Below are 26,667 nucleotides of genomic sequence, written 5' to 3' on the forward strand. Positions count from 1 at the left end.
GGACTTCATACTGGGGAGATCCCCTGACAAGTTGGCAGGTCTAGCACCGTCAACAATTTCATAGATCCAAAACTTGAAAAATTTGTAGACTATTCACAACCTCTGGGATAGAAAAATTTAACCCTTACTAAATATACTTTCCTCCTTTTTATAGGGAGAGACAAAACAAGGAAAATTACAAAATATCTTGGAAAGCAACAAATGTCTAACTATTCAGTTGTGTAAGCATGTAGCTTGTCTAGTTGTCCTAAATATTACAAAACAAGTTTGATTCTCTTCTTGAAGCCTTGATTCTGCAAATGAATGGCTCTTGAATTGGTTTTTTCTTGTTTTACTTTAGTGGAAACTTTCTCCAACAACTTCTTAGTCTTACTGATAGTTAAGGCTCCCTTGCTCAGTTCACTATAAATCATCTCTCTTTCCTGCCTATGCAAATTTATTTTGTCCTACGAGGGGCACTAGCCATATCCAATGATAGATATACAGTCCTTAACTTTGTTCCATATGGGAGGGATTATGTTAAGGGATGATACAATGATAATTTCATTTGATTCCTTTTCAGGTCCATGGAGGCTAATAACCTAGTTTGATATGGGACTGAGCGAGATGCCAATTGTGATAGAATTTCCTCCCTGATCTTCTTGTTTTTCTCTTCTGTCATTTTATATTCCTCCCATTTATGGCCTAGTACATATTTTTTCCCCAAAGAGCCAAGGATAGCCACCTTAGTGGAATTGGAGGTGGCATCTTGTTGAGGATCTTCTAAGAGAACTTAGAAACCTAGCTAGTTCAGATTCCTCTATGTCAGTTTGACCTCAATCTCTTCATCATTTTTCTCCTAGAGTTTGGACTTTTTGGTTGATTGTGAATCCTTCATCATTGTATCTCCAACTTCATATACATTTCTCTTCTGAATATTTTTCTTTGTGGTTGGTGTCTCAATTTCCATGTTTGTATTATTAGGTTAGGAATATAGATTAGCCTTCCATTCTAACTTAGGTTCAGACTCATTCTCATAAGTAAATGTGTTTATTTCTCTCATTTATATATAACAACATGGGGATCATAATTCCACCCTTATCCTATCTCAAAATTAAATTCCTTTAGCATTTATTCTACTTGTTGGAAGGCTTGTCTAAAATTCGCAACAAAGGGACCCAAAATTCTTGAGAGTTTGGACATGTAACCTTCCTTGGCATGGACAAAGTGGATTTGGTAAGCATTTAAGCTCTTCCTAATGACCTCTAAATCAAATATCATCATGTGAATGAATACAGGTAATTGATAAGGAGGGAGATCAAACCCATAGATCTTGATTTCATTGTAGTCTTCAAACAAGAACCAATCACGTACAATTGTATTTTTGCTATTGTATTTTTTCTAAGCTAAATGATCTCTCTCTATTGAGGCAAGACTTTATGGGGAGGGACGTTGTTGATTATTTTATATGCAGTAGACATGAAAGTGGAAATAAACTAGGAAATACCTCATTATTAGGTTTCTTCTTCAGGGCATTGTCCCAGTCAACCACAATGTTTCTTTGTTTATTAGAGTCTATAATGCTTAATCATAGGTATTCAAATTCCTCCACATGAGTATAAAAGAAAAGGTAGACCAATGTGGAGTAGTACCTGAAATAAGAAGTAAGGTAAAAGTGGTTGAATTGAAACTTTATAGATTCATCCAGGAATGAAGGTATGTCAAGGATGATGCTAGGCTTCATCATGGTGTGTAAGAACCCTAGGGATACCTTAGTGACATTTTCAGTCTCATCCTCTCCTAGTAATAGAAAAATGGTGGCTAAGATGGGTTGTACAACTTCTGAGAATGGGGAGATAGAGAAGGTCTCTGAACTTGTGGATAATTGGGTGTTCGAGGCTAGAATCTGCTGGAATAGGTATTGTCTTTCTGCAACTTATCGCCTTTTGTAACTAGAAACAAAGGTGGTCTCAGTGAAATTCTATAAATTTGGGGATTTTGGGTAGATAAAAGTTTTTTGGATTAATTATGGGCTAACTTCCAGAATCTTCTCCCCTGCGGATGAGAAATAATAATTCTTCCCATTAACATAGGTGGTCATAAGCCACGATGCAAATTCTGGGAAGGGATAGATCATTGGGATGATCAAGCAGTATAACCCTGATTCCATGACTCAAAAATGGTCTTCCTTGTTCAGGTAGCCACCATGCACGTCGAAGCGGAGGTCTCACTAGTGTTGGGGACAGAAAGGGTCGTGAATTTTAGCCTCTATGTCCATGAGGTTATCAGTGTGGCCTGAGGATTTCGCCTCCTAGTACTTGCGGGTCTTAAGCATAGAATTCTTCATTTTAATCATGATATTAATTATCTAAGGACAAGAAAAATACGGATTACCTGTTGAATGAAGACATTCGAACATTGGGGGTGTGAGGAGTACTCTAGGTTGGACTCAAGGCTGAATGAACAGAGTTTGCGAGGAAAAAACTACATAAATAGAGGAATTCAAATGGTAATAGTCACTTTACTAAGGGGTGTGGGCATTAAAATCTAGGAGTTGAGATGGCTTGACACACAGCTTAATTGGGTTGGGAGAGGAGTGAGAGGGGGGTGATTTTCTTTATAGTGGTCTGCACTCGCTTGTTGACATTTTTGCTATGCTAGCATGATGAGTGGCATGCATGGTCCCCACCCTTCGGCGGGGTGCTTGGATTGGTTCAGGAATGGGGTTTGAGCCCCCAGCATTAATCCCAATTTTCGATCTTCCCTACTTACCTTTTTTACTTTAACTTTTCGGGGGTAAGTGTTGGCTTAATTATTGTGCTCATTACCTCACCGGAGTCCCACTGTGGGTAGGTGGCTTTAGGGTTGATGAATATCTGCTCGAAAAGTGTTCATTATTTACCTCTTTGATACGAAATGCGAGGGGAGGCCCACATTTTTTTTCCCTTTCTCCCTTTCCTCCTTTTCCTTTTTCGTTTTTAATCTTTTTTCGATTTTCCAAAGTCTCCAATGTCCCCCAATACACAAAACAAGCCTCCTCTGCAACATGAATACTAATAGAAAAATGAGAAGGAGATAATAGGACCTATATAGGATGGAATGCATTGAACAAAACCTTGGCATACCACCCCAGGCTAAAGGCATCCCAGGCAACAACAAAGATCCCATCTAGGTTGCAGCCACAAATTCTTATCCTTCCTATTACTTTTTGTTATGTATTTGTTTTACTGGTTTTTACTTCCTATTATTCACTTCCATGGCTAGATAGACCCAATTTTCAGTTTTTGTATATTTAATTTTGGTCATCATAGTACTTGGTAAAGTATACCAAAGCTTCCTTTCATGATAAAGACAATCGAGCGCAAGCGATCCTTGATAGAGTTCACTCAGATATGTGTGGACCATTCTCAATAGCATCCACAACCAAGCATGGGTATTATCTAATATTTGTTGATGATTTTTCTCGTAAGAGCTGGATTTTATTCATGCAAAAGAAAGATCAGACGTTCACTAAATTTTGTGAATTTAAAGCACTTGTTAAGAAAGTGTTGTGGCCACCAACAACCCCCCTCTTTGTTTAGTATTAGCAATAACACTAAGCAAATGGGGACCCTTAATAAAAAATTAAAAAAACATTTTATATAACTTTTTGTATTATACTCCTTGAAATTATGTCGCATCGCGTGGAGAAGATAAAACATCCTCTTTACGAACGTAATAAAAAACTGCGGAAAAAGCAACGCGAAATCCATCGCATCACATGCATTAAGAAGCGCTCTTAAATGAAAATCTTAAGAAATCTCCGACGGCCGATGTGCGACGTCGCATATCACAATATCGCATAAGCAGCACACAATGATTTAATGACTCATGCGATCCGCGATGCTGCGATCTGGCGATATCTGCGATCTGCAATAATCCGATCTGAAATAGCTTGCGATGACACATCTAGGTAATGCGATGATGTGATGCTGCTATCGCCCATCGCAAATTTCCTCGGCTCAACATTCAAGAAAAGTTGTCCGTAAACCAAAAATTAGGCGCGCGCCTTAAAAGAAATTAATGAACATATGCCAAAGTGTTAATGAAGGACGGTTTTGTGTTTTTCGAAGAGTCAGTTCACGATGGGTGTCATGATTTTATACATTCATAGAGGTTAGACCTTTCGTATCAGTATTTATTGTCATTACTCTTTTCCTTTGCGTGAACTACAGGAATGAAAAACAGGAAACATTATGAAGCAATGAGCAGGAAACATCTAAGGAAAAGGGGAAAGCGTCAAGGCTCGGAGAACAAAGAAGAGATACCTTCACAAACGGATGCCACATGCAACAGAACCACAGATTCCAGAATATCACTCAACAGATGCTGAGGTCGATAGGTGATTCAACATTCAGGGTCAGAAAGCTCACAAAAGCAGCATGTTTACAAAAAATCCTGAAACTTCTACCCGGTAAAGGAAAAAGGCGCTAAAGAAGGAAAATGCACCAGAAAAGCCCGGATCAATGAACAGAGGCAGTTTTCGATGCACGATTAGCACCTAGCGCTAATCGCGCATCGCTAAGAAAATTGTTCAGAAAGCAAAGTCCCTAACTTGCTTAGTCATTCGCAAGTCCGGAAAGCGAAATAGCAAAAGCAGAAGCAGTTTGAGAGAAATTTGGGTTGTTGCCAAGTATATACACAGTAAATTCGCCCAACAAGAAGATAATTCTAAAAAATATCTTCTAATGTACTAAAAAGTGGTGCCAGCGCTTGCCATTCTGTTTGCGTAACTCAAACAAAAGTAGAAGGAAACCAGCCGACTCTTCCCAGGCAAATGTTGAATGCTCGCAACATTTAAGGAGCAAATGTAGAAATAGTTAGGAATTAGATTCAGTTTTTAGAAATAGTTTTGCTTTAGAAGAAGGGCGGTCATTTAAACCGTATCCTAAATTTATGTAATTAAGTTATTTAGTTAGCAGTATTTAAACCCTTCTCATGCATTTGGAGAAGGGTCTAGAAATTTGTCAAAAACTTGTCCTCAGAACATGCACTTTTGCACCCTCGGAGGGGTTTTGATGAATGGATGGATCAAGGTTTATTAATGTTTGCATTTGATATCTGCTACTGATGTTGCACTTTTGTACTCTTAGTAGATGTTAGAGCAAGGAGAGATAAATCATTGTTGCTTGAAGCTTATGAGTAGGATCAGTTATAAATGGTACTTTTATCTCTTGGCCATTTCTGCTTATATTCTGAAAATGATATACAGTTTTAGTTGTTTATATGTTATTGCATGAATGTGTGAGTTACCATTTGGCACTTTTGTACGGTGGAGCCATTTATTTATGTCTGATATATGAATAACTTATTATGCGATATGCTGTTCACAACTATTTTGCCTAACTTTTTATGCAAAGTAGTTCATCTTAATTGATTTCTATTCTTGTGATAGCTGAATGATCTTTATTACTAATTATTATTCGAAATCTTTTTAGATCGCATAATAGAAGAAATACACCCCGGGTTAGCATAGATTAGATGTGTTGTTTTTCATTAGATTACAATAGCATAAAGTTAGTTTAAAAGTTTGAATTAGATTAGCTTTAAGTATCCTTAGATCAGCAACATCCAATTCTGCACACACACACCCTTAGATTGGGAAATTGGTCCCATTATCCCCAGTCGGACCCGCTATACCAAACGGATAAGGAGCTGCCAACCAAGGTCCGAACCAGGTGGGTATCCCCCTTGTTGTCGACCCGATTTTCAGGGCTTCAACATATTTGGCGCTAGAAGGAGGGCCCGAACTATGAATGGCACCTAAATCAAAATCTAAATACCATTCTGAGAGTAAATCGCCCTCATCAACTCCCCCAACTTCCACAGTACGTTTAAATCCAGAGTCAGAAGTCGCTCGAGTATTAACCGCTGCTACACACCCTAATATTTCAGACCAATCTACCATTGAACCCCCTGAAGTTCAAACTCTGATTCACAAACTCCAGGGATTTTCCATTTCTACTCAGAGGTCTGATAAATCTCAAAGCAACGTGACTTCGCAGTACAATCCTGCTCATCCCCTGACCAGATTAAAGAGTGAAAAATTTGGCATCCAGCCAACTGAATTGCCTCTCCCCACCAGGAAAAGAGCGAGGAAAACACCACAAGAGTCTGACAGTGAGACTCTTTCATCTACATCGTCCATTTCAACTCCCTCACCATGAAGTCAGCCACCCACATCTTCATTCCAAACCATCATCCATCCGCTTACTGGAACTCCCACAACCCCTCTTCAATCATCTACGATCATAGTGTCCTCATCTTCCCAACCACAGGGATCATCTTCTGCACTTTCATTCACTAGCAACTCAACGATGGCCCAGTCTCCATGGAATAATCCTGGGGCAGTCTTAATGCCTCCACCCTTGAGTCAAATACCGGCCCATCCTGAGAAATGGCTACCCAAATTCAATCCAGAAGCAGGCATGCTAGCGAAAGAACACATAACAATTTCATGCTTTCTATCAATCTCAACGGAGTTACTAACGAAGATGTTGTTGTTCGGCTTTTTCCCTATACAATGCAAGGAACAGCCGGGTCATGGTACTTTTCATTACCCTCCGGGTCTATCACAAGTTGGGACATTTTCCAAAGTCAATTCCTTACCAAGTTTGGTGATGACAGATCAACGGAAACGTTAATCAATGACCTATCCAATCTTAAAGCCGAGGCTAGAGAACCCATCAAAGATTTTAATTTACGGTTCAATAAGATCCTCAACAAAATTCCCACTGCTTCCCAACCCAGTGAAGAAGTACGATGTGAATGGTATATTACGGCCTTACCATCAAACTTAGCAATCTTCGTGGATAGGGCAAATAAAACAACCTTAGTTGAAAACTTGACAGAGGCGATAGTAGTAGAGAAACGCGTAATAGCCCTGGAAAAGAGATCTGCGATAGAGGAACGCAAGTCTAAAAAAGTCACCTTCAAGGAAGACTCCAAGAAGAAACAAACGAAAGATCCTTCCGATTTGGAAGGATTGCAAAAAGTATTAAAGACCATGTCCAATGAGATGATTGACATAAAAAAACAGGTAGCAGAAACTTCTTCGAAAAAGCCCTACAGAGCTTTTAAAAGAGGTCCTTCAATGGATGTGAAACCACCCAACGCTATTTCAAATTTCAAATCCGAAGAAGAACAAGAAGAAGAGAATACCACTGAAGGGCAGACTGATGACGAAGAAGTTGTGGAATTACAAGGAATGTGGGATTTCATCCTCCCACAAGAAGAAGATCAAGAAGCATTTCCAGTTAGCACACGAAGCAAAAATCAACTTGATCCTCCCCAAACTACCCTTAAGCAGAAGAGCACAAGCTCTGCAATAAAAGATAAAGTCGCAACAAAAAAATGACCACTAAAGCGACTCAACCTAGCCCGGTCCAATCAGATCAGACAACTCCATCAAAAACACTAATAGTGTCGGATGAAATGGAATACAATATCATTGACGACATGAAAAATACTAGGGCTAATATTACCCTTTACGAATTGAGCAAATTGAAACATCAACAGAAGATAATGATGAAAGAATTACATGTCGTGCCTATTACATCTTTGCCTATAGTTGTAGCTTCCCACAACATGGGAAGACCTCCAACCAACACGATTAATAAGATTGATCCAAATGACATCGCCTTGATTGGAGGAAGATCAAGGTCTCACACTCCCCCTTTCCTTCTCACTTATGAAATTTTCAATAAAAATGTGCACAATTGTTTGGTAGATTCTGGTGCTTCAACGAATATTTTACCCAGATCAATATGTGCCAAGTTAAATGTTCAACCACAAAAATCCGCAGTGTGCATAGTTCAACTTGATCGATCTCAAGTCGAAGTGATTGGTGAACTTAATCAAGTAACCATAAGATTGTCATCCAACCCAAAGGTATGTTAGATTATTGACATTCTAGTGGCTGATATCCCAGAATTCTATGGCTTGATTCTTAGCAGGGATTGGTCCAAGAAACTCCATGGATACTTTTCAACCGACTGGTCACACATGTGGTTACCCTACAATGGTAAACCGAATCAAATAAAGGTTGAACAAGAGTTACACCAGAAGTACATAGTAACGGAATTGGAGGGAGAAAATGAAGCAGTAGCGTATAACAGCAGTATCATAGGCAATTACTCGGTAGATTCTTTTCTCGGCAATTTCAATGCTCATACATCACCTTACTTAGAAAATTCAGTTTTGTCCCAAGTCGAAAATTTTTCCCAAACTGATAATTCAAAGTGTGTTAATTTTGTAGATAAACCTATAAATACATCTTTTTTTTGGAAATTATATTTTGATGGCTTTAAATCTAACGAAGGAGCAGGAGCGAGATGCATTCTGATTAGTCCAGAAGGAAATAAGACCATGCTTACGTGCAGACTCGAATTCGATTGCACAAACAATACAGCAGAATATGAGGCCTTGGTGCAAGGCCTATACAAAGCAATCGGGTTGAACGTCAAGTATCTTCAAGTCTTCGGAGACTCTGAGGTTGTTGTCAAACAGGTACGTAACACTATTCATTGCCTATCAAGTCATTTAAAACACTATCAATCTTTGGTGCAAAATCTGACTGAGCATTTCATAGCATTCAATATTTCTTCAATCCCGAGACTCCAAAACGCAAGCGCAGACCTTTTGGCTAACGTAGCCTCTAGGCTTATTCCCTCCGAAGAGTTTAGTCCAGATAGATTCTCAATAGAATTAATCTTTAGACCATCCATCCCTGACAACATTAAAAATTGGAGAGTATTCAATGACAATCCCGATATTGTAAATTTTCTCACTTCCGAAGGATCCTACTCCAATCAGATAATTGACGAAGACTATCACAATCGACAAATACAACAAAATGGCACTGATAATGCTATACCTAAATCGGTGGTTAAGTTAGAAGACTTATACGATTTGAAAAATCGGTTCAAAAGGTCTGCCAATTCAAAGCTCTACAGTTCAACTCTGAACTACGAATTAGTAAACCTAGGAACCGATGATAAACCACAAAACATTAATCTAGGCATTGGCTTAGCCCCTGAAGAAAAACTAGCGTATATTCGTCTTTTGAGACAATATAAAAATGTCTTTGCCTAGAATTACGATGAGCTGAAGATGTACGACACTTCTATCATTCAGCACACTATTCCTATGATTGACAACGAAAAACCTGTCCAACAGACCTGAGAAAGATCCACCCCAATTTAGAAAATCAGATAAAAACTGAGCTGAATAAGTTATTAAAAGCCAGAATAATCTTCCCCGTCAGACATTCCAAATGGGTCTCCAATATGGTACCCGTTAGAAAGAAAAACAGAGATATTAGAATCTGTATCGATTTTCAGAATCTTAACAAAGCCTGTCAAAAAGACAATTTTCCTCTCCCACCTATGGAGCAGATATTACAGGCAATAGCAAGCTCAGAACTGATGTCTTTCTTGGATGGATTTTCAGGATATAATCAAGTGCTGGTACATCCTGATGATCAGTTGAAAACCACATTCAGAACTAAATGGGGCACATACGCATATCGGAAGATGCCATTTGGCTTAATCAATGCCGGCGCTACATTTCAGAGAGCCATGGACATTGCATTCAAGGGATTAGTCAATAAATCTGTAGTAATTTATTTGGATGATATAATAGTGTACTCCAAGAAGCGAAGCGACCATCTCAGAGACTTAAAACAGATCTTTCAATGATGTTTAAGGTATGGGATTTCACTTAACCCAAAGAAATCTTTTTTCGCACTAAGTGAAGGGAAACTTCTAGGATTCATAGTGTCAAAATCTGGTATTCACATCGAGCCTGACAGAATCAAAGAAATTTCTGAAATATCCCTACCTCATAATAAAAAAGGCATGCAATCTTTCCTTGGTCAAATCAATTTTGTAAAGAGATTTGTCCCAGATTTTTCACGAATTGTGTCTCCTTTGCAAACCATGATTAAAAAGAATTCAAATTTTAAATGGGGTCAAGATGAACATGAAGCATTCAACCTGATCAAACAAGCTATCATTAATGCTCCATATTTAGCAACCCCGAATTTTTCAGAATCTTTTATCTTATACACATTTGCCTCAGAGAAATCATATGCTGCGATTCTAACTCAAGCAAATCAAGAAAAAGTGGAAGCTCCAATCGCATTTTTTAGCTCGAATTTACAAGGTGCTCAACTCAACTATTCAGACGTGGAGAAACAAGCATATGTTGTTTTCAAAGCGGTCAAATATTTCAGACCTTTCTTACTTAAAACCCATACTAAGATCATAGTACCGTTTCCAGCGGTAAGAAATCTTCTAGTACAGAAGGATGTGGGTGAGAAAAGAGAAAATTGGATCACTGCTTTACAGGAATACGACCTTGAGATCAAGCCAGCAAACATTGTAAGAGGTCAAGGCTTCTGCAAAATGTTGGCTGGAGCATCGCAGATTTCTGAAAATTCATCTGAACAGGTACAACTGTATGAGGTAAGCCTAAACGATGCAGAATCATTATATGCCGACATCATTTATTATATTAAGAACGGATATGCTCCATCACACCTAGATCACACTAATAAAAGAGCTCTGAGATTGAAAGCTAAACAATATCAGCTCATAAATGATGTTCTTTTTAGAAAGAATTATGATTCTGTTCTTCTTAGATGTCTTGAGAAAACTGAAGCTGAAAAAGTGTTGCAGGAACTCCACGACGGACTAGCAGGCGGACACTATGCTGGAGATGCTACTACACATAAGATCTTACGTGCAGGATATTACTGGCCTACGTTGTTCAAAGACTCACACAGTTACGTAAGGAAATGTCAAGTCTGCCAAACAACTGCTGGAAGACAAAAGAAGCCATCCCTGCCACTACAGCCGGTAAACATCGAGCAACCATTCAGTCAGTGGGGCTTGGACATAATAGGTGAGATCGTTCCTCACTCTTCTAAGCAACATAGATATATCCTCACGGCAACAGATTATTTTACTAAATGGGTAGAAGCAGTTCCTCTCAAGACAGCTAATTCTGAAAATATTATTGAATTCATAGATAAATTTATAATCACTAGGTTTGGATTGCCAACGGCTTTAATGTTTGATAATGCATCATACTTTTCTGGAAATGCAATGACTGAGTTTGCACTTAAAAAAGGGTTCAAACTGAAATATTCGGCCAACTACTATCCGCAAGGTAATGGGTTAGCTGAGTCAACAAATAAAAACCTAATCAGGATTATTAAAAGAACAGTTGACCAGAACCAAAAGAATTGGCACAAAGCTTTGGTAAATGCTTTATGGGCAGATAGAATAACGAAGAAAGCTTCAATCAGCACTTCTCCCTTTAATTTAGTTTATGGGAAAGAAGTGGTTCTTCCAACTCACTTAGTCATCCCCTCTTTGTCTTTGGTACAATACATCGATGAAGTATCTACTTCCTCCATACAACTAAGACAAATGGAAATAATTAAATTAGAAGAACAACGAGAACAAGCTAAGAAAACCCATGCTCATCACCAAGCGCTAATAAAATCCTCTTTTGATTCAAGCATAGTGACCAGAAAAAATTTTCAGATGGGAGATTTAGTTTTGAAATGGGATAAGGCTCATGAAGAAAAGGGCAAACATACGAAATTTCAGAAGATGTGTCTTGGTCCTTTTCAGATTGTTGAAGTCATAGGTCCATCAACATTTGTGTTGCAGGATTTAGCAGGTAGAAGGGATTCTTTGCCTGTTAATGGACAAATCCTTAAAATATATTTTCCATAGAAGATTATTCTTCTATTTTGTAGAATAGTTTTTCTTTTCTTTTTCATAATAAAACCAGTTGTGAGTGGTTACTACAGGTATTCACGGAAAAGATACCAATTCTCTTTCAGATTTTGAGCTTTTGCTTGTATAAGTAGCAAAAATTTTTGAAAATCTGATTTTTATTATTGACAGATACAGTTAAAAAACTTTAGCCTAGATATGATACTAGTTTCAACTTCAAAAATTTGATGAAAGCAACCTTTAGCGAAGGAATTGTTTTAAATCAGCACAATGAAAGGTATCAATAGAAAAATAAGGCTTCTCTGTAAAACTGTTGTTTTCAAACTCTATTATTGTCGTCCAGAGATTTCTTAAGGAAAAACAATGACTTCCTCCCCACTAAAGAAAATCGCAGCATTCAGAGGAACAATCCGAGAAACACTATATCTCAAAGAATAAGAGGTCTCATCACGAGCCGGCTTATCATGATCACAGATATTATAACTTGCTGACTTTGCCAATACTATCCACCAAAACAGGGCAACGACTCAAGATTGTTGCAATCAAAAGACAAGGGGTCTCATCACGAGCCAGCTTGTTCAGCAAAAGTGTAAATCAAGTGAATGACTGTGTCATAATTTTGGCTACCAAACCAAGACATTGTTCTTTGAGAATAAAAAAGGAAAAAGTGTCGATGTGGATTTTTCTTCGAAGGTTGTAGATAGCCTTAAGCAGGATAAAGGATCATTGCTGGGTAACAGGTAACCCTGTCGAGGCTATGGACACCTGCTGGTAGCAGAGGCTCTACCTACGACAAATGAGCATATTTTAAAGCTAGCACACAGAGAAGACTTTATTTTATCTTTAAAAAGACCAAGTAATGGTTGATGTAAATACAAGGACAAAGCCTGAGGAAGCAAGCAATTAGAATAGAAAAAGGTTGAAACAAAATATCATTAATAGGATAAGGCATAATGTACTCTATCTATCCATAACAAAATTTAGACTTATGAAAATTTTTCTGTTTTGGAAGTTAAGATTCAATAGAAAAGCAGAGATAATTGATTCTTCCCAGTGAATCGCCATTGTTGTGGCCACCAACAACCCCCCTCTTTGTTTAGTATTAGCAATAACACTAAGCAAATGGGGACCCTTAATAAAAAATTCAAAAAACATTTTATATAACTTTTTGTATTCTACTCCTTGAAATTATGTCGCATCGCGTGGAGAAGATAAAACATCCTCTTTACGAGCGTAATAAAAAACTGCGAAAAAAGCGACGCGAAATCCATTGCATCGCATGCATTAAGAAGCGCTCTTAAATGAAAATCTTAAGAAATCTCCGACGGCCGATGTGCGATGTCGCATATCGCAATATCGCATAAGCAACACACAATGATTTAATGACTCATGCGATCTGGCGATATCTGCGATCTGCGATAAATGCAATCTGCGATCTGCGATAATCCCATCTGAAAAAGCTTGTGATGACACATCTAGGTAATGCGATGACGCGATGCTGCTATCGCCCATCGCAAATTTCCTCGGCTCAACATTCAAGAAAAGTTGTCCGTAAACCAAAAATTAGGCGCGCGCCTTAAAAGAAATTAATGAACATATGCCAAAGTGTTAATGAAGGACTGTTTTGTGTTTTTCGAAGAGTCAGTTCACGATGGGTGTCATGATTTTATACATTCATAGAGGTTAGAACTTTCGTATCAGTATTTATTATCATTACTCTTTTCCTTTGCGTGAACTGCAGGAATGAAAAACAGGAAACATTATGAAGCAATGAGCAGGAAACATCTAAGGAAAAGGGGAAAGCGTCAAGGCTCAGAGAACAGAGAAGAGATGCCTTCACAAACGGATGCCGCATGCAACAGAACCACAGATTCCAGAATATCACTCAACAGATGCTGAGGTCGATAGGTGATTCAACATTCAGGGTCAGAAAGCTCACAAAAGCAGCATGTTTACAAAAAATCCTGAAACTTCTACACGGTAAAGGAAAAAGGCGCTAAAGAAGGAAAATGCACCAGAAAAACCCGGATCAATGAACAGAGGCAGTTTTCGATGCGTGATTAGCGCCTAGCGCTAATCGCGCATCGCTAAGAAAATTGTTCAGAAAGCAAAGTCCCTAACTTTCTTAGTCATTCGCAAGTTCGGAAACCGAAATAGCAAAAGCAGAAGCAGTTTGAGAGAAATTTGGGTTGTTGCCAAGTATATACACAGTAAATTCGCCCAACCAGAAGATAATTCTCAAAAATATCTTCTAGTGTACTAAAAAGTGGTGCCAGTGCTTGCCATTCTGTTTGCGTAACTCAAACAAAAGCAGAAGGCAACCAGCCGACTCTTCCCAGGCAAATGTTGAATGCTCGCAACATTTAAGGAGCAAATGCAGAAATAGTTGAGAATTAGATTCAGTTTTTAGAAATAGTTTTGCTTTAGAAGAAGGGCGGTCATTTAAATCGTATCCTAAATTTATGTAATTAAGTTATTTAGTTAGCAGTATTTAAACCCTTCTCATGCATTTGGAGAAGGGTCCAGAAATTTGTCAAAAACTTGTCCTCAAAACATGCACTTTTGCACCCTCGGAGGGGGTTTTGATGAATGGATGGATCAAGGTTTATTAATGTTTGCATTTGATATCTGCTACTGATGTTGCACTTTTGTACTCTTAGTAGATGTTAGAGCAAGGAGAGATAAATCATTGTTTCTTGAAGCTTATGAGTAGGATCAGTGATAAATGGTACTTTTATCTCTTGGCCATTTCTGCTTATATTCTGAAAGTGATATACAGTTTTAGTTGTTTATATGTTATTGCATGAATGTGTGAGTTACCATTTGGCACTTTTGTATGGTGGAGCCATTTATTTATGTTTGATATATGAATAACTTATTATGCGATATGCTGTTCACAACTGTTTTGCCTAACTTTTTATGCAAAGTAGTTCATCTTAATTGATTTCTATTCTTGTGATAGCTGAATGATCTTTATTACCAGTTATTATTCGAAATCTTTTTAGATCGCATAATAGAAGAAATACACCCCGGGTTAGCATAGATTAGATGTGCTATTTTTCATTAGATTACAATAGCATAAAGTTAGTTTAAAAGTTTGAATTAGATTAGCTTTAAGTATCCTTAGATCAGCAACATCCAATTCTGCACACACACACCCTTAGATTGGGAAACTGGTCCCATTATCCCCAGTTGGACCCGCTATACCAAACGGATAAGGAGCTGCCAACCAAGGTCCGGACCCCCCCTTGTTGTCGACCCGATTTTCGGGGCTTCAACAAAAAGATACTAGCAGGGAGAGTTAAAGCTCTTGTTGACCCTCAAAATTACTCTTTCCCTAGAAACGCTTCTCATTCCTTTTCTTTTCTTTCCCATGAGAAAGATGCATTGTCATCACCAATGACCGGTATATACTGTCTTGAGGAGGACATTTAGCGATTTACATGTTATGCTTTTATGTTTTGTTGTTTGAATAAATTTTTGTATATTAGCTACAGAACGTAGCCTATTCTGCAACTAATCAGTTGTTCCACAACTACCTTCATGCTGTAACAGGTTCCAAGTGTTAGAAGGAGAAACTAGCTACATGGGCAGCTTGGAAATCATAGTGACATGGACCCTATCCTATTCACTTAGCCTAGGTTGACAAAGAAGATGGCATAATACTACGATCAATGGATAATTCAAACGCAGAGACCGGAGTTAATAGGAATCTGTTTCATGGTTAATTAACACGTTTCACAGTGATGGGAAGCATTATCTGAAACAACTACCTGTACCTACGGACTCCAGCAGCCACCTCTACAACTGAATCCAACAGCCACCATGTCTTGGATTTATGTCTCCAGCAGCCGAGGAAGAAATTCTGCATATCTGTCTTCTACGTTTTTGGCTATAACATGTTTTTCTCCACAAACAGTTGTATGGATTTTCTTATAAATACCTGTGTAAAGGACCGAAGAGGTTAGTGGTAATAATGATAGTTTTATTGTGAAATCGAAGTTTTAGACTCTGTAATTTCTGGGCTTTTTGTGTCCCTGTTTTTAATACGAAGGAGTTTTCTTGGAGTTGATTGAGCAAGCGTCGCCTACTCAGTTGCAAAGGGCCCCTGCACTGAATAAGGTTTCATTTCATTTTATTTTTCTTCTTCTTGTTAACTGTAAATTCATCATTTTCTTTCACAATGTTCATAATCATTTTCTTACTAACAATGTTTATAATGCAATTTTCATCATTTCTTATCTATAGTATTCATAATTTAGAGTAGCTTTTATTTGCTTGATCTCTTTCTAGTTTTTATCAATAGTTAGAAGATGAAACTCAGTAATGTAATCTAGTTTACTTCATTCACTGTTTTACTAGTCTTTAAATTCTCAATTAGACTGATCAGTGCCATTTACTGTCTTTGCCATTTTATTTTTAGTTTACTGACTCATGGTGTTAATGAATGTTTCTGAAAAACCCTTCAAGTTGATAATTCATCATAAACTAAGTGGTTGAACATTTCATTTATGCAATGAGTCTTTGTTGCATCTCTATGTTTGTTTTCTCTTAGAATAATGAAGTATAGAATTCCTCAAATGTCATCCCAAGGAGACTTTCTCCCAAAATTGAGAGGCAGAGTAACTAAGTATTTCATTTAGTTTTATTTCTATAATTAGTTAGACATCAATTGCAAATTTCACTTTCAGTTTTAATTCATGATTTGGAAATAATAGTGAAATAGGAATAGAAACTTTGTTTTCATTTCTTGCTTAAGCTCTGCTTCCAAGTCTTTCTTAAGCTCTGTTTTCATTTTTTAGATTTTGAGCAGTCTTTATGAAAGTTAGATTTAGGTTTTTGATAATTACATTGTAAATCATTAGGAACTAAAGACCAAGAACCCCCAAAATAACATAAAACACAAAAACAATGAAGTAAGAAGGGTTATCTAGCACAAACAACGCACTACACTTCATCAATTTACGATACTCAGATTGATAATTTATGTAGAGAAATTTAGGACACTAAATTGACCAAACATTTTGGCACCATTGCCGAGGAAGTGTAACTAGGTATCCTTATCTCTTACATTCAAAAAAAAATGGCATGCATAGAGAAAGAGACTCTAGGGGTAGATTTATAGCTAGGGGCAGAAGTTCAACTCCTACAACACCACCTACTCCACCAAGAACAAGAAAAGACTCACCTCCATCCCAAACTCATACTCCTTGCCATAGGACTCCTGGAATTTCAGGGGCAGAAATCCAATCAAAAGAATCTCCTACTTCATCTACCAATCAGTCTTAGGGGAGAAAAAATTTGAATCTCCAACAGCTGGAATAGCCTTTTTCACCTCCACAGGAGAGCACATTGTAGTTGAAGAATTAGGAATACATGGTGAGGAAGAAGAAGTAGAACCTCTCTCCCATATTCCATTAATAGAAGAACTAGAGGAGGAGGAAGTAACCTTGCAGGTTGAACCTTATACTGACTCTAAAATGGTAGAAGAGGAACAAGATGGAGAATTCTCACTGTTTGGAGGAGGGGGTAGAGGGAGAGGTAGAGGAAATAATGGAGTAGGTAGATGAAACAATAGAGGAGGCATAGGAAATAGGGAAATATATAATTCTTTTAGATTCCCTATAGTGGATGAGGAAACAAATGCCAAAATGAAAAATATCTCACCCTCTGTCCTCCCAAACTTCTATGGGTTGAAAAGTGAGGATCCTAAAACATTTTCGTTTGAGTTTGAAGTCTTGTGCAGAACTTATGATCATCTAGAAGACTCTCAAAAGCTTAAATTATTTCTTTCAACATTGAAAGGAGCTGCTTTGAAATGGTTCATGGGGTTAGTCACTTAGTCTATCAGAACATGGAATGACATGAAAAAAACATTTTTGGATAGGTACTTGGATTATTGCATGCCTACCAATCATAAATATGAAGTGTTCAAAATGATGCAAAGAGAGGATGAAAACTTAGAAGATTTGATTAAGAGATTCAACTATAATTTGAAAAGAGCAAAGATGAACAATTTATATGAAGAAACCTTGAAAGCTCTTTTATTAAAAGCCATTAGAGATGAGTGGATAGATATCCTTAACATAATGGGGAAGGGAGATATCTCTCAGCTTCCGTTAAATGATATAGGAGAATTGTGTGTTCATCTCTCAAGAGGGAAATCTAAAACAGGGAAAGGGCCAAGAGATCCTTCTCTTGTTAGAGTAAACAAATCTGCAATGGGATCTGTAAGTAGGGCAGAAATTGGTAATATGCTTGATGAATTTAAAACTAACATTCTAGGGAGCCTTAGTGAGCAATTAGACACCCTTAAAATACAAAACAAGCAGAAAACCGAGGCTAATGCTTTAGCCATTTTTTGTCCAAAATGCAGAAAAAAACATGCTCTAAGGGAATGCCCTTTAGATGCAAAAATTGTAGAAACTTGTATGATTTGCTCAGAAAGCCATGAGACCAAGGGTTGTCCTTCAATCCCAGGTCTTAAGGTTGTCTTTCAAGAGGAAACAGTCCCAAATTCTACAGAACCTCTTTGTTTTGTTGCTAGAAGACCTTGGCAGGGGCCACAAAATCAGGGATTTAACAATCAAATGTATCTTTAGCCCCCACCAAACTGGAATTCTTGGCAGAAACCTTGGCCTCAACCTCAACCTCAATCTCAATATCAATTGTGGGCACAATGAGTACAAAATCCTTATGGGAGATTTTCTCAATATTACCAATATCCTCCATCATATCAGAATTATCCTCCCCCACACATTCAGCAACAAAATCAGCAGCCACAACTTCAAAATCAAACCCCCAACTTTCATTGCCATTTCCACAGCAACCTCCACAGCAAAACCCAAATCCTCAACTCTTACTGTCATTTCAGCAGAAACCAAATCAGCTACCAGCCCAATCATTACCAAACCCCAACAATAAAAACCCTCAGAATGCTTACATGGTAGAAGGACAACAATTTCCAACTTATGTGATTACTCCTCTAGATCTTAATGATGTTCAACTAAGATCTGGAAGGATGTTAGAAAAGGAAAGACCTTCTATAGTTATTAAGGAACAAGACAGTTCTAAGGAAGATTCTCTAAAAGTCAATAAAAGTTTTGAGGGAACATCCCTCGAAAACCAAAACATTGAAAAAGAAAACAAAAAGAATCAGTGAACACAACTCCTATAATTGAGCAACCAGCGTCTACTTCTACACCTCCTTTTCCTGAGAGACTACAAATTGATAGGGGGTAGAAAAACAGATCTTGTTGCCCAACTATGATTTTCTAGATGAATTGAAGAATGTCTGTATCAAAATTTCTTTGCTACAAGCCATTAGAGAAATTCCAATTCTAGCCAAAACAATAAAGGAGTTGAGCATAAAAAAAACTAGGAAGAAAATAAAAACAAAAAAAAAATGACCTTGGTAGGAAAAATAGCAAACATAATGATGGGAAAAATTGCCATACAAAAATATGTGGATCTAGGTAGTCCAATTGTCAAAACACATATCAATGGAATTGAAATTCCAAATACATTGATTGACTTAGGGTTAGCAATAAACATCATGAGTAAACAAACTATGGAGCAGCTTAAACTTCCTAATCTTCTCTACACACCTACCTTACTACAACTAGTAGATAGATCAGTAATCAAACCAGATGGTGTGCTAGAAGATATTTCAGTATCCTTAGATTCTTGGGAATATCCTGTTGATTTCATGATCTTAACTCCCAAGAACAATCTAGGAGGACATCCACTCATATTAGGAAGACCTTGGCTGGCCACAGCTAATGCTTTTATTAGTTGTAGATCTGGTGACATGTATATTTCTGATGGTAATTCAACAAAGAAATTTACTCTATATCCTCCAGCAAAAGAAATCACAGAAATAGATGACAAAGAATGGATTGATGATGAAGATGATATTCAGCCTCTCTTTACTATTTCAGAAATTAGTGAAGATAGTCAAATTTTGAATACATTGGAAAATTTTGAATCATCTTCAGAATATGACCATGAGCAATTTCAAGAAAAATCTAATGTTGAATATTTGTCATCTAGGCAGATGTCTCTCTATTCTATGGAAGAGTTTAGTAGCTCTACAATTGAAATTTTTCCAAGTAGGACATTGAACATAAACAAAAACTTGGAGAAAATATAACAAGAAGAGCTAATCAAAACATTACAAAAACATTATGCTGCATTTGCATGGGAATACACCGACATGAAAGGCATTGATCCTAAGACTTGTATCTATCACATCTACATCGAGGAAAATAGTAGACCTATCAGACAACCTCATAGAAGGATGAATCTAAATCTTAGGGAGATTGTGAAAGAAGAACACCAAAAATTATTGAATGTAAACTTCATTTACCCAATTTTAGATAGCCAATGGGTTTCTCCTTTGGTAATTGTGCCTAAAAAGAATGGTAAATGGAGGGTGTGCATTGACTATCAAGAACTGAATAAAGAAACCCTTAAAGATCATTTCCCTTTGCCTTTTATAGATCAAGTGTTAGATACATTAGTAGGTAAGAAGTATTTCTAATTCTTGGATGGTTTTAGTGGTTATAATCAAATTCAGGTAGCACCTGAAGATCGAGATAAGACCACATTTACTTGTCCATGGGGAACTTATTCCTACCAAGTACTTCCTTTTGGATTATGTAATGCACCTGCAACATTCCAAAAATCAGTACTAGGAATTTTTTCTAATGTGATACATGATTGTGTAGAGGTATATATGGATGATTTTATAGTCTATGGAAATACATTTGAAGAAGCTTTGAAAATTTTGAAAAAATTTCTTAAAAGATGTAAGGAAACAAACCTTTCACTAAGCCATGAAAAATGTTTTATGATGTTTACAGAAGGTATTGTTTTAGGACATCACATTTCAGGAGATGGAGTTAAAGTTGACAAATCTAAAGTTGAAGTCATCTCTAAATTATCAATTCCAAATTGCTAAAAGGGTGTTAGAAGTTTTCTGGGATTTACAGGATACTGTAGAAGATTTATAGAAAACTTCACTAAAATATCATCCCAACTCTTCAAATTGCTTACCAAAGATTGTGAATTCAATTGGAATTCTGATTGTCAGTTGGCATTTGAAACCTTGAAAGCAAAAAATTCTGAAGCACCCATTTTAAGAGGTCCAAATTGGAAACTCCCTTTCCATATTTCCACAGATGCTTCAGATATAACTTTAGGAGTTGTATTTGGACAAAAATATTTGATTCCTTATGCCATTTGCTATACAAGTAAGAATTTGACTCCCACTGAGTTGAATTATATTGTGACTGAAAAGGAATTTTTAGTTGTTGTTCATGCAATTAACAAGTTCAGACACTATATAACATGCTATGAAACCTTTGTTCATACAGATCACTCTGCAATTAGATATTTGATGAATAAACCTATTACTAATGGTAGAGTTGCAAGATGGCTTTTACTTTTGCAAGAATTCAACATTACTATGCTAGATATACCTGGAAAACAAAACACAGTTGCTGATTTCTTGTCCAGGATTCAAAATATCAATGAAGATTCTCCGGTTGAAGATAAGTTTCTTGATGAATATCTTTTTGTAGTAACTACTCAAACTCCTTGGTTTGCAGATATTGCTAACTACTTGGTCACAGGAAAGTTACCTTCACATTTGTTTCCTAGAGAGAAAAGAAAAATTATTCAAGAAAGTGTAAGATATTCATGGATCGCTAACGAATTGTATAACACAGGGCCAGATCTTATGATCAGAAGGTGTGTTAGGGAAGATGAAATGCTCGAGATTCTTAAGGCATGTCATGATGAGTCGTGTGGTGGACACTTTGCTGACAAGAGGACAACCTGTAAAATATTTTCTTTAGGATATTATTGGCCATCCATCTTCAAAGATGCTAAAGAATATGTCAGGAGATGTGACAGCTACCAAATGGTAGGGAAACTTTCTCCCTCAAATGAAATGTCATTACAAACTCAGGTACTCATTGAATATTTTGAAAAGTGGGCCTTAGATTTTGTTGGACCAATTAATCCTCCATCTAAGAAGAAAAGTATATATTGGTATGCATTGATTATGTCACTAAATGGGTAAAGCCAAAGCATTACCCTTTGCTAATGAAAAATTTGTAGTTAATTTTCTTTTTGAGGACATCTTCACTCATTTTGGTGTTCCAAGACAAATTGTGACAGATCAGGGATCTCAATTCACATCTAACATGGTGGAAGGGCTTGTGGAAGAATACAAGATCAAGCATAGGAAATCTACTCCCTATCATCAACAAGCAAATGGTCAAGTGGAATCTACAAATAAAGTGATTGAAGGAATCCTCACCAAGGCTGTGCATCTACATAGAAGGGATTGGGTAGAAAGGCTTCCTAAAGCCTTATGGGCCTATAGAACTACATGGAGGAACACAATAGGACATACACCCTATGAACTTGTTTATGGGAAACAAGTCATGTTCCGTATAGAGTTCCAAATCAAAACTTTCAAGATGGCAGTCCAACTGGGACTAGATTTATCAGAGGCACAAAAGCATAGGCTGCAACAATTAAATAAACTTGATGAAATCAGGCAAGATGCAATTCAAAGGACTGGTATAGTCCAACAACAGAGGGCTAAATGGCATGACAAATATATCAAGGACAAGAAGTTTCAAGTGGGAGATTGGGCGGTGTTATTTGATTCAAAGTTTAAAGATTTTCAAGGGAAGTTTCAAACTCATTGGCTTGGGCCATATGAGATTGAAAAAGTCTTTAGTAATAGAGCAGTGAAGATCAGAACAATAGATGAAATTAAAAGTCCTCTTCTTGTTAATGGTCATAGATTAAAGATATATCAGAAACCCATTTAAAAATAGGAGTTCATTAAGATTTTCCAATACAATTCAGAAATGAAGTTAGTGAAGAAGAATCCTTCTTCTCCACTAACTTAGTCTTGATTTTTTCCAATGAAATAAATAAATATATATATATATATATATATATATATATATATATATATATATATATATATATATATATATATATATATATATATATATAATAACTTGTATAAGGTTGAAAACCAATCATTGATTGGCATACTTATACAGAAAATATAGGGTAAAAATCAAAGGTTTCTGACACCCTATATTTTCCATTTTCTTTCTGTAATAAGTAGTGAAAAAAAGCTACAGTCACTATGTAGTTTAGATTATGCAAAATTCATCATCTCATCTCACCTCACTCCATTTTAATTTTGCAGTTTCACTTCATCCCATTGTCACATTTCATCAATAAATTTTTCAATTTTTCCTTTTTCAGTATTCATTCCATCTTCATTTCATTTATCATATTTTCTTACAAGTCATTTCATTTCACTTACATAGCCATTTCCATTTCATTCATGATCCATAAGCCATATTTCACTTTCTGTTTCACGTTATGCAGTTGATTCTGTTCTGCAGCTAATCTGATTCTGCAACTACAATTTGTTTATCAGATCAGGCACAAGTGTACAGTTCATAATAAATCATGTATGCAGGGAATTGAAGAAAAATCAATTTCGAAGACCAATCATGCTCAAGGTACCTGTGGATCAACATCAAAAAAAAAATTAGCAAGCGAAAGGTAAAGGTTCCAAAGGTAAATGAAAAAATTTATTTCAAAAAGCAATTTGAAAACATAAGTTTGTATAGTATGTATAATCACATGTCTCCTTAATCAACCATCATTTGATTTGACCGCCACGACGTCTCCGCCATATCTTCCATCTTTAATGATAAATGGTCTCAATGATTCTTTCATAGCAAATCTCCGCTTCAAACTCCATAACCTGTACTCAAACGATCCTCCACAACTACACCTGTTAACAATCAAGATAACGATGTGACCTACCTATCTACGACTCTCTAAACCCTTACTGTCTATTTATTACACGCCAACTCTTAAGTTTTTCTCTCATATTCATGCAGCCATTTCATATACATAGTCTTTCCATTTTCTATATACACAGTCATTCCATTTCCATACACACAGTCATTCCATTTCCTAGATAGCACTCATTTTATAGATAGTGAGAGTAATTTTTAGGGTAGTAAATTCTACAAAACAAAGGATATGGAGCTTATTGTCAGGATAGAGCCCGTAGGGGTAAAATATATGGAGGGGTATCCACAGCTTAAAGGGATGCTTCAGAAGGCCGGATGGTTAAATTTTATTGAGAAATTTGACGGCTGCCACAAGGAATTTACCAAGTATTTTGCAAGGTCATTTGATGGCACAAAAGTGGAGATAGGAGATATCAAATTTGCAGTCATAGAATCCTTCGTAGCAGAAGCAACAGAGCTGTCGAGACAAGGAGAAAGATGGTTTAAAAACAAGGAATTTCATGGTGAATCTTGGAAAGTGATCCTTAGAAACTGAGGTATGGATGTTAAAATATTTAGAAAGGGAATTCATATTTCAGCACTCAAGAACAAATGGAGTAATATGTTGTTAATATTGCAAAAATTCATTACATGTGAAGGAAGATTTGGATCTATGTATGTTTCCCATATACGTTTATTAATGAATTTTTTAGAAAATGAAACCATCAACCTTCCCTTCTTCCTTATAAACAGTCTAAGAAGGATGGCTACAAATTTCCAAAAGAAAATTGAATCCATAGAAACAACTATGTATCATCATGGATTAGTGAAAATACTAGTTGAATTCCATTTGAGAAGTATAGGGGATACATGGGAAGATTTATTGGTAAGAAATTTTTTCCAGGATTCTCCAAAGTCACCTGAGGAGAGTCATGGTAAGAAAAGTAGGAGGAGAAAGATCAGCATTAATATTCGAACCTCCTCACAAAAGAATGATTCAGAGATAGCTTCTAAACCAGAGGATAGGAAGAAGAAAGGAAAAATGAAAGAGAGAGCTGAAGAAATCGATGAAGACATTCCTGAACCTTCATCACCACAAGAAGATGAACGATTACTCTCCAAAATACTAACCAAGATTAAGGAGCAAATCAAGAAAAACAAGGCGATAGGAAAGAGGAAGAAGGACACAAGAGAAGAAACCATAAGCTTCCAAAACCTGAGAAGGAGCTCTAGACTCCGAGGTAAGGTGAAGAAGGTAACATCAAAAGAAGCCCAGTTCATAAACTTAGAAGAAGAAACCCCAGTTCAATCCCCTGACAGTATCCCATCTGAACACAGTCCACAAAACTCCCCTCCACATAATTTTGAAGGCAGCCCAAGCAGAGCTTCTCCTGGCATAGATCCAGCACAGCAGCAAATCTATGACTACATAGAGTCATTAGAGAAAAAGAATACCTCAATGGATCCGGGATCCTCAATCAATTTAGAGCAGCCTGTCAATCCACAAGAACCTCTAACTAGCTCTCTCAAACAAGAAATCTTTGAGTTAGAGATTTTGAACAGGCACATTCAAAAAGAAAATGAAACCTTGAGGGAACAGAACAAGCTAGATAGAGCCATTCATGACAACACAATGCTACACCTGAGATTATGGTACAAGAAAAACAGGAAGCTGAAAAGGAAAAATAGTAAGTTGAGAAGAACACTTATCAACCTCAAATATAGACTTCTTATGAAGAAGCCCAGGATGGCAGTTAGTGCAGAGAGAAGTAATAAAATGAAGTTGGATGTGCTGGCAGAAGTGTCAAAACAGATGCAATAGGAGAAAGAAGTTCACATTTTTGAAAATTGCATGGGGACATGCAATTATTTTGCAGTGGGGGTATGTTGAGCCTCAAAATTACTTTTTCCCGACTCTTCTCATTCCTTTTCTTTGTTTTCCCATGAGAAAGATGCATTCTCATCACCAATGACCAGTATATACTGCTTTGAGGAGGACATTTAGTGATTTACATGTTATGCTTTTATGTTTTGTTGTTTGAATAAATTTTTGTATATTAGCTACGGAACGCAACCTATTCTGCAGCTAATCGGTTGTTCCACAACTACCTTCATGCTGTAACAGGTTCCAGGTGTCAGAAGTAGAAACTAGCTACATTGACAACCCAAGTCGACAAAGAAGATGGCATAAGACTAAGGTCAATGGATAAGTCAAACACAGCGACCGAAGTTAACAGGACTCTATTTCATGGTTAATTAACATGTTTCACAGTGATGGGAAGCATTATCCGAAACAACTACCTATAACTACGGACTCCAGCGACCATCTGTACAACCGAATCCAATAGCCACCATGTCTTGGATTTATGTCTCCAGCAGCCGAGGAAGAAATTCTGCATATCTGTCTTCTACGTGTTTGGCTATAGCATGTTTTTCTCCACAAACAGTTGTATGGTTTTTATTATAAATACCTGTGTAAAGGACCGAAGAGGTTAGTGGTAATAATGATAGTTTTATTGTGAAATTGAAGTTTTAGACTCTATAATTTCTGGTCATTTTGTGTCCCTATTTTTAATATGGAGTTTTCTTGGAGTTGATTGAGCAAGCGTAGCCTACTCAGTTGTAGAGGGCCCTTGCACTAAAGAAGGTTTCATTTCATTTTATTTTTCTTCTTCTTGTTAACTGTAAATTCATCATTTTCCTTCACATTGTTTATAATCATTTTCTTACTAACAATGTTTATAATGCAATTTTCATCATTTTCTTATCTATAGTATTCATAATTTAGAGTAGCTTCTATTTGCTTGATCTCTTTCTAGTTTTTATCAATAGTTAGAAGATGAAACTTAGTAATGTAATATAGTTTACTTCATTCACTGTTTTACTAGTCTTTAAATTCTCAATTAGACTAATCAGTTCCATTTACTGTCTTTGCCATTTTATTTTTAGTTTACTAACTCATGGTGTTAATGAATGTTTCTGAAAAGCCCTTCAAGTTGATAATTCATCCTAAACTAAGTGGTTGAACTTTTCATTTATGCAATGAGTCTTTG

The sequence above is a fragment of the Pinus tabuliformis genome, chromosome 4_2, assembly GCF_031772625.1.
Source record: "Pinus tabuliformis cultivar Carrire ecotype Pingquan chromosome 4_2, CPIR1, whole genome shotgun sequence".
Classification (NCBI taxonomy): Eukaryota; Viridiplantae; Streptophyta; class Pinopsida; order Pinales; family Pinaceae; genus Pinus; species Pinus tabuliformis.